The sequence below is a fragment of the Puma concolor genome, chromosome C2 (assembly GCF_028749965.1).
Source record: "Puma concolor isolate L17-30 chromosome C2, mPumCon1.1.hap2, whole genome shotgun sequence".
Lineage (NCBI taxonomy): Eukaryota > Metazoa > Chordata > Mammalia > Carnivora > Felidae > Puma > Puma concolor.
The window spans coordinates 44,933,621-44,943,309 of record NC_141675.1 but is presented as its reverse complement, the minus strand read 5'-3'; the positions used below and the strand labels follow the sequence as shown (position 1 = coordinate 44,943,309).

The window sequence follows — 9,689 nt, the reverse complement described above, 5'->3', positions numbered from 1 at the left end:
TGGGCCACAAGGTCCGTATTGATTTCTCCTTAAAGATGAGTGGAGGTGATGGCAGGCACTCGAACACTGAGGAAGAGGCCCACGTCGGCCCCAGAATCAGCTAAGCTGGAAGGGGCCAGCCCTTGGCCAAATGCCCAAGGGGATGAGGTTTGTCTCCTGTGCTGCAGCCTCCTTTTATGGGGTTCTCCGTGACACCTCCTCAGAGTGACATGGGGACAGGGTCCACATTGTGAAGTCACCAGACCTGGCTTCAAATCCCTTTAGATATACAGCCTGGTGCAGAGGTGATCAAAGTACACAAGGCCTGCAGGCCAAATCCAACCCACTGCCTGATTTTGTAAATACAGGCTTTTTTTAGAACCTGCAGCTGCCCTAATTCATTGATGAATTGTCTATGGTGCTTTTGCATTACAATAGCAGAGGTGAGTACCTACAACAGAGACCAAATGGCTTTCAGAGATGAAAACCTTTGTCATCTGACTTTACAGAGTTTGTGGACCCCTGGCCTAGAGCAAGTGATTCAACTTCAAATTTGTTATGCCAATGAATGCCAATAATAACACTAGTCCAAAAGTTTTTATGGTAATGGTAACAAGCGTTAAAAACAAATGAAAAAGTACTTTTAGAAAACTCTAGGTTTAACAAGGACGTGTTTCTTTACTGCAGGCCCTCTCAGAGCCTTTAAGAAGCCAGTAAGGAAATCCAGCTGCATTTCCCTGGAACCCTGTTGTCATGGAGTGTCCCCGATTCTGGAATGCATGTACCTGAGGGCATATGAAGACTTCTCAAGGGATACAGGTAATTTAAAAGGAGTCAATTTCCAGATCTTAATTCCGTATGTTTCCTTTCATAGAACTGATCCACCTGAGAATAAGACTGCCTTCCCAATGCTGTGGGCTGTTCCCCTTGGTAAAAGAGAGGCTGGCCTCTCACTCACCTCAAATCTTACCATGAGGACCTACACTGGGATGCAAGTATTCTGGGTTGCCTGCTCCTTGAATGTTAAATCATGAAACACTTAGGATCCCATTTTACCCAGAGTTTTGTTAAGCCTGAAGCTGTGCATGAATGCAGTATTTCGGACATGCTGAGCTGCTCGGAATTCAGAGTAACTGAAATGATACCGATTTGTAACGTATGTTCTTTAGTCTATAACTGGAATGTTTTTCTGAGACCACCAAATGTTTTGAGATATATCAAAGAAAACTCATGGGAAAAATTTTACATTTTTTTCTTTCAGATTTGATTCTCTCTCTCTCTTTTTTCTTTTTTTTTAGAGAACACGTGTGCGCAAGTGGGGCAGAGGGGGAGACAGAGAGATACAGAGAGAGAGAGAGAGAGAGAGAGAAAGAAAGAGAGAGAGAGAGAGAGAGAGAGTCTTAAGTAGGCTCCACTCTCAGCATGGAGCCCGATGCAGGGTTCGATTCCATGATCCTGGAATCATGACCTGAGCTGCAATCAAGAGTCGGACGCTTAACCGATTGAGCCACCCAGATGCCCGTAGATTTGATTCTCTTTATTCAATAAGCAGTTAAAATTTGTTTTAGCAAGTCATATTATAAAATATTTATGTCCATTGTGATTGATCCTCACCTGAATCCAAGTGTTTTATATTTTCTACCATTAATTTAAAAAAGCCTCTATATTGACAATGGAAAATCTTGATGTTTCAGAATTCTCTTAGGAAGTAGGAGAGCAAAAAAGTTTAGAGACCTGTCTCTGGCAGGACTAGCTTTCTGGCATTCTCTGAAAAACAGTAAATTAGGGCGACTTGGATGAAGAGCCATTAAGAGGCCCAGCATGAGGCTTCCACTCCAGAACCATCAGTTCTGTCTTCAGTCAGTTCTCTCCTCCGTCTGTTCTCTCCTCCATCAGTTCTCTCCTCCAGGGCTCCTTCTGAAGCCACGTGGATAACTGCTCTCTCCCTTCTCCAGAAGCCCAAACTTGCTCTCAGGACAGGGTCAGATGGCTTAGTTCATACTGAGGGATGGCTGATAATTCAGGGTTCATGCTCACACATGACTCAGCATTTGCTTCGGAACACTGGAGAAAATACAAGTCAGCGGGAAAGGAATGGCAGTGCTGGGGAGCTCTCCTGGCTCTCTGGCATCAGGCCACTGAAAGTGACTGACTATTTGTGCGAGTTTCCTTTGCAGGTGACTTTTTACTGGGACCAGTGCTTCTTGAGCCCCAACCAAAGAATGCTTCGGAATAGAGTCTCAGGATGTGGTCCAGGAGGCTGAGGCTGCAGGGTGGAACCTGGTCGCAGGAACACATTCCTTCTGGAAAGATCACATGAGGGAGGGGGTTCGGGGAGGGCTTTAACCAGGAACACTTCTGAGCCTTCTCCTGGCACCGCCCACACTGGGCCAGCTTGTGGTATTTGGGGCTGTGTTGCTTTCTTGAAAGTTAGAGAACGATCTGAAAGGGCCAATTTTGTTTCTTCAGCCTCACAGATGAATTCAGCAAAATATTTAGCAGAGTGCAAGAAATTCTGACCTCCCTCCCACCCTTTTAGGAAAGCCCAACAAGCAAATCAAACACAAAGTGATGACATTTTCACTATTCACCTCCTGAACATCATTGCTGGCCTTGTGCACCTTTGTTCAGTTTGTGGTAGGGGCTGCTGCTTCCAAAGGGAAGACCCCGCCCACAGGACTGCTTTCAAGTAATACTCCAAATCACCATCCCAAGAGGCGCCAGGAGGATTTATTTTCCAGAAGGCTTGATTCCTGAATGAGAGGACTTTGTAAGCCATCATAACTACTCCTTTAGGCTTTGCTCCCTCACCCTTCCTTAATGCATCAGTTAAGACTAAGTTGAAAAAATAAAGGCAGAGGCGCCTGGGTGGCGCAGTCGGTTAAGCGTCCGACTTCAGCCAGGTCACGATCTCGCGGTCCGTGAGTTCGAGCCCCGCGTCAGGCTCTGGGCTGATGGCTCAGAGCCTGGAGCCTGTTTCCGATTCTCTGTCTCCCTCTCTCTCTCTGACCCTCCCCCGTTCATGCTCTGTCTCTCCCTGTCCCAAAAATAAATAAACGTTGAAAAAAAAAACTTATAAAAAAAAAAAAAAAGAAAGAAAAAATAAAGGCAAAATCCCATTCAAATTGGCTCAAATAGTAAATGTATTCATTCATGTATCTGAGATCCAGTGGCAATTGATGTTTCAGGTCAGTTTTGATACAGTCATTCAGACAAGGCTACTAAAGTCCTCACCTCCGTTTTGCCACAATATGGGGGCCATCCTCAGGCTCCACATGACAGGCCTATAGCCCACCTGGCCCCACACCTTCCACCCCATGGCTACAACAACTATACATTTCACATATTCAATTCACACTCTACTGCCTGGGGTAAAAAAAAGTCTTATTAAACAGGAAAGGAAAAGATTTCTTTCATAGAAAGCTTAGCAAACATCTTATTTCTTATTGTCTCAGACTGGGTTATGCACCCCAGAACCAATCACTGGATTAAGTCAGCCAGGACCAACCCCTATTGTGGGGAAAGAGTAAACTCCACCCAAACCATAGGTAGACCCAATTCCTTCCCCACCTTGAGACCACCTCCTTGTTAAATACAACAAGGCTGATCAGGAGTGTTATTCTGACTAAACATCTGAGCTCTTGACCTTTGCCTTGCCATGACCTTCAAGGTGGAACCCCTCCTTTGGCCCTCCTGACAGACACTTTGGCTTCTAAATTTCTGTCTCTTCTGGATGCAGTGTGGGTTACTGATCCCAGACCAGTGCCTCAACTGCCTACCCCACTGGAATGGAACTTAGTTTTGATGGGAACATCTGTCTAAGTCTCTCCTTTTCTCCTAAAGAGCTTTCCCCTTAAACATGGTGTCAGAACCAGCCATTTTAGTACGGTGAAAGAGAATAGTCAGGTGAGTGATGGGTCCCCAGCCTCAGTTACTTTGATAAGTTAGCCTAAACGTAACCATCCCAGTCTGTTCCAACCATCCTTCCTTTGGTCCCTTCCGGTTAGCTGCCTTGCTTGTAGCTCTAACCCTTGACCAAGGGCAACACTAATGATAAACATGATCTCTGCATTTCCACTAAGGGCTTCTCCGTAAAGTCAGCTGTTTGCATTTCTCTCTAGGCAACCCATTCAGATATTAGCCGCAACCAAGTTAGGACAGGAATGAGCCCCTGAAACTCGTTGGCAAAGATCTGCCTTCCTCATGTGGACATTCTTCCTTTCAGGCATCTGGACTCATGAACCTTTGCTGGCCCCTCGGGGCCCCCTGCCCATGCCAGTGTGGTGCACCCTAGCTTTCTGCACACCACTGCACCCAGACTTCACACCTCAGCCACATCAGAGCTCAGCCCCACACACCCACAGCTAAGTCTTCCTTTGACCTTGGTAATGACCCAGCCAATCCTGGGAACAGCTCACTGCACCTGTGCTGCTTCTGTGAGCTGCAAGACGGCTCTGTCATCCAACACACAGGTGCCCTGTGTACCTACCTGGAAATCTGCCTATCCTCCCCGGCCCTGATCTCTGGAAAACATCAGTTAGCATATATGAGTTCTTTCCTGGATGACCCTGTGTCCATCCCTTGACTTTGGAAACAAATGCAGCCTCCCCAGGCACAGTGGCACCCCAGGATTCTGACAGCAGAAATTCCCTAAACCCACCTCCTATCTATTCTAATCCTACCTTGCTCCTCTCAGGTGAACTCCGATCCTGCTTTCCTTCCTAGCTTCTTCCCTTGTTTTTCCTCCTAAAAGCCATGTTTAACTGCTTTTTCACACTCTACTTTCTTCTCCCATGTTTCCACCCTAAGCTTGCTAGGTAACCTGGTAAAGAAAAATATTTCACCCCTCTCACTTAACATTTGATGCACAGGTAGTCCTCTTTCCTCTCATCATTAACATATTTCAAAAATTCAGCTTTGTCTTTCTCACTGCAACTCATTGCTCTGGGTGCGTCCCAGAAGTTCACAGAGTAGAAGACCGGCTCACCATCTGTTCCCCTCCGTCCTTCTACGTAGCACAAAGGATCGTCTAGACTTTAGAGGGGCCTAAAACTGAATTTTCCTTCCTTTGCATTGAGTCCTTGGGTATCTTTTTTACACACCTGTGTTACTATAGGTGAACATCAATTCTGGGTTTTTCCAAAGGGGATATTTGGATCAAAACAAATGGGGTGGACACGACACTTTCTGAAGCTCCAGTCATGCAAGCACGCTCTTGCAATAAAACTCTAGGCTGGGGAGGAGATTCTTAGCATATGCCCTTCCGGACGTAGGCTAGCAGGAAGAGAATGGTGGTAACATATTGTAAAGGACTGAGGAGGTGGGGCAGAAGGGTGGAGAGAGTGGCAGGAGGGAGAAGGCATGTGGGGGATGTTGCCTGCCCACCAGAGGTCACCTGTGGGCCTGACAGTTGCCACCTGATGCCTATGACCATGGCCAGGATTAGAGGCAGCTGACTGGAACACTGATAATATTCCTGAATCTTCTCCACCTGGTGCCCTTTGGGGGGATAGAAACATCCTTGAACCGAAGAGAACAACTGTTTGACCTTCCTCTTTACCACCTCCCTTCTCTAATAATGGCCAGGATGTAAGAATCAAGGCAGAAAGTTATGTTGGCCTTGAGAAGAGTCAAAAAAAAAAAAAAAAAAAAAAAAAAAAAAAAATTCTGCCAGCCCAAAGCAACATTCAATTCTCTCCCAACCTGTTAGGCAACCTTTCCACAAATCTCCACATTACAGGTAGGGGAGGTGAGGGCTCAGTAATTAGCAGTCAGAACAGGGAACAAAACTTCTCATTAGCTCCTCCTGGTCTCCCAGGCCCGAGCAAAAGCTCTCTCCTCACTGACGAGCAAAAGCTCTCTCCTCACTGACGCTATTTCTCCTTTCCTCTCCTGAGCCCTAGCAGACACAACAAACAAATCAAAACCTAAACAAATGAGGAAGCCAAAGCTTACTTGAACATTCAAAGATCAATGTAATTATAAGCATCTTTGTACTTTTGACTACTCCATTATTAATGTGAAATTAAACCCTGCTCTGAGCTCTCACAATCTGGGAAGTGTTCTGTAATCATTATTTACTGATACGGCCCTGATATTGAATACTAGGGAACAGATATAATAAATAAAGCATGTTGCAAGTCTTAGGTATGATTACTTTCACATCAGACCAGCATGGGTTTGAATGGGGCTTTGCAACTTGTTGAGCCACTTAAATTCTCTGAGTTTCAGCTTTGGCATCAATAAAACAAGGATAATTATACCTACCACCCAGGGTTATTGCAAAGGTTTCAAAAAGGCCTAACAGAGCTTTTGGAAAATATAGCATGTCCTCAATAAATATTATTATGCTACATTAATTAAAAGTTGCAACACAGTGTAATCAAAAAATCCAGATAAACAGAATGGCTCTTTTAAAAGTTTTTTCTTCCTTTTTGCAGTCAGCAGTGTTCGTGGAGCCCCTACGCTGTCCCCGACACCATCCTAGAAGCAGGAAATACAGCGAGGAACAAGACAGGTATGGCCCCAGCTCTTCCTGGTGGTTACCTGTGAATGGCAGGGAGACAACAATAGAAAAAGAAATAATAAAGAAGATAATTTCAATAGTCAAGTGCTGGGAAGGGAAGTAAGCAAGGTGATTTGATAGACAGTAACTGGTGGATTTTTAGGGAAGGCCTCTCTAAAAAGATGGAAACTGAAGTGACACCTGACAGAAGGAGGAATCGCAGGAACACATGAGGAGAAAGGTAGAGGAAATCCAAGTATACCAAGGCCCTGTTAGGAGGACAGAATGAAGACTGCTGTTCCCGGAGTGTCATGAGGAAGAAGGAGAGAGGTGTGAGATGAGGTGGGACGGGGCTGGGGGGGGGGGTGGCAATGCAAGGGTTCTGGGTTCCTACCTCAACTCTGCCACCAATTTCACTTTGGATAAATCTCGTAAGTGCTTCTAGCCTCAGTTTGGCTGTCTATAACATGGGGGAAGGGACTGACCTTGATGTTGACATGAGTCAACTCTATGATTTGAACAGAATATAGATCGAACGCCATATTACTCTTCCTATGATGACAACATTGGAGTCAAATAGAATTCTTACAGATTGCCTGGTTTGATTGTAAGTGTATTGATCTTCAGGAAAGAGTTACCTATAAAACGTACCAGGCCCCACGAAATAGAACACTTACCTAGGATCATCCTTTGAATTAGTTGTGGCCAAAAGATTAGCTGACCACAGACTGGTCGTGATGCGTGCATGAGCAGGGGAGGGGCAGAGAGAGAGGGGGACAGAGGATTTCAAGTGGGCTCTGCTGACAGCAGAGAGCCTGATGTGAGGCTGGAGGCTACAAACTGAGAGATCATGAACTGAAGTCAGACGCTCAACCGACTGAGCCACCCAGGAACCTAGTTTAAAATTTTCATTTTAATTTTTCTGTCCTGTGTCTTCTTGACCTTTTTCTCAAACAACTGAGGAGCATGTATCAAGTCACACAACGGGGTTTAGGAAAACTCTCTATTCTTTTTTATTAAAAAAAATTTTTTTTTAATGTTTTATTTTATGTTTGAGACAGAGAGAGACAGAGACAGAGACAGCGACACAGTGCAAGCAGGGGAGGGGCAGAGAGATGGAGACAGAATCCGAAGCAGGCCCCAGGCTCTGAGCCACCAGCACAGAGCCTGACACAGGGCCGAACCCATGAGAAGTGAGATCATGACCTGAGCCGAAGTCAGATGCTTAACCAACTGAGCCACCCAGGCGCCCCAAAAACGTACTCTTCTGTTCAATAGCATTAACTCACATGGAAAACCATCCTGAATAGTCAAAATGCTCTTTGTAAATCTTCATCCTCTGGAATATTAAAACAACTCTGACTGTATTCTAGTTCCAGTCTCTTCTCTAGGTGTTTAATATGCAGTTGGTCCACCACCAGGGTTAAAGTACATTTAAGAAATGACAAACCATCCACCATCATCACCAGAGACATAGCTGATTTGGGGTCCGAAGAAACTTACAACTAAATGAAATTCCAAGCCATCCAGATCAAGAAGTTTAGCGCTCATCATGAGGTCATCCTAGTACAACAGATTTACACTAAAACTATCCTGGTCCAATGAGTAACTCTCCTGCTCTTTTGAAAATTTATTTATTTATTTTGAGAGAGAGGCAGAGGGGCACAGCAGGGAGAGGGGCAGAGAGGGAGAGAGAGAATTCCAAGCAAGATCTATACTCATAGTGCTCAATCTCATGAACCGTGAGATCATGACCTGAGCTAAAATCAAGAGTTGGATGCTTAACCAACTGAGCCATCCATGCACCCCCTATTATCCTGCTTTTAAGGGCATCTGTTTTTCAAGCCCTTGTAACTTCTTTGGCGAACTATTCCAGAACTTAAAAAACAACAACAAAAACTCCCCAAATTCTTCGTTATTCCTCATCTGAAGCTCTTATATCGCTTTTTGAACTATTCCCAATTCTGCCTAAGTGGTACAGAGTAAGCAGGTGGTCTCTCTCCACACAGTAATATTTTAAAACAAATAACAGTACAATAACATAGTGCTTACTAATCTAGATTCTTTACATATTATTCATTTAATCTTCACTGCAATCCCATGAGGGAGCTACTATTGTAAACCCCCTTTTCCAAATACGAAAACTGAGATACAAAAGCCACCTGAGGCAGAGCTGGGATTCAAACCCAGGCCACCCGACTCCAAGGTTCACACTTTCAGCCACATCACCATTTTGTCTCTCATAATTAAAATATCTAGTCAGGTTGCTATGCACAGATCTACCTGTTTCTTGGTTTAAGTGGTTCCTAAGAGAACCAGAAACATTTTTTCCCTCTCGCTATTTAATAAATAAATGTATTACATTGTCTTCATCCTCAAAATGAAAGCCCAAGGTCTGTGCTTTGTCTACAAACTTTCAGAAATGGTCTTTGATTTATTCATGCTTTGTCATTAATGGAGAAAAAGACTTGCTGAGCCAAACTCAGCCAGTGTTTCCTACTCACCATCTAATTGTTTCAGAAAGCGTGGTCTCGTCCTGGAGTTACAGCAGGAATTCTGACCATCGACTATGACAGCCAGAGGCCACAAGATAAACTGCGCAGTTAAGGCTGGCAAAGTAGATTGGAGAGCCTAGGAGATGTATTGTTTAGGTTCATATGGAAGCTTTAGGAGTACTCTGGCTTTTTTCCATCATTATAAGAACTGTTCTAGGCAGAGAGGTGGTAGCTCAAGATGTCTGTCTATCTATCCATCTATCTATCCATCCTACACTACACTATTCTACTCTGTACACACACACACGTGCGCACACACACATGCATAAATGCACGCACACTCACATGTGCATTTTCTTTTCATTTTCTTTATTGGAACCAATGTGATAATTTCCTGCTCACCCTCTTGAGCCTTCATCATAGATGGAAAAGAAAAGCCCACTCCCCTAATTATCTACTTCCCCAGCAAATTTCTAAGCTATATATAGAGAGAATGCACATAATTTAAATATATAAAATATTATACTCTATATCTATCATTTATCTATTTATCTATCTGTCATCTATCTATCTTCTATCTGTAATAGACATGTATTTCAGACCATAAATTTAGTGCTCTAAAATATATAACTTCATTTAGTCTCCTAATAACCAATGTTAGTATGTCTTAAATGGAAACAATCTCAATCAAGAAGCGTTTTTTCCTTCCA

The 9,689-nt window shown here is 44.1% G+C and overlaps 1 long non-coding RNA gene across 1 annotated transcript; it reads left to right on the top strand.

The window, feature by feature from the left end:
• Positions 1-299: 299 nt before the first annotated feature.
• On the top strand, positions 300-9,076 carry LOC147577226 (uncharacterized). Its single transcript, XR_015255771.1, has 4 exons — positions 300-422; positions 667-798; positions 6,420-6,496; positions 9,005-9,076. It is a non-coding gene; the product is annotated as an uncharacterized LOC147577226 (long non-coding RNA).
• Positions 9,077-9,689: the final 613 nt, after the last annotated feature.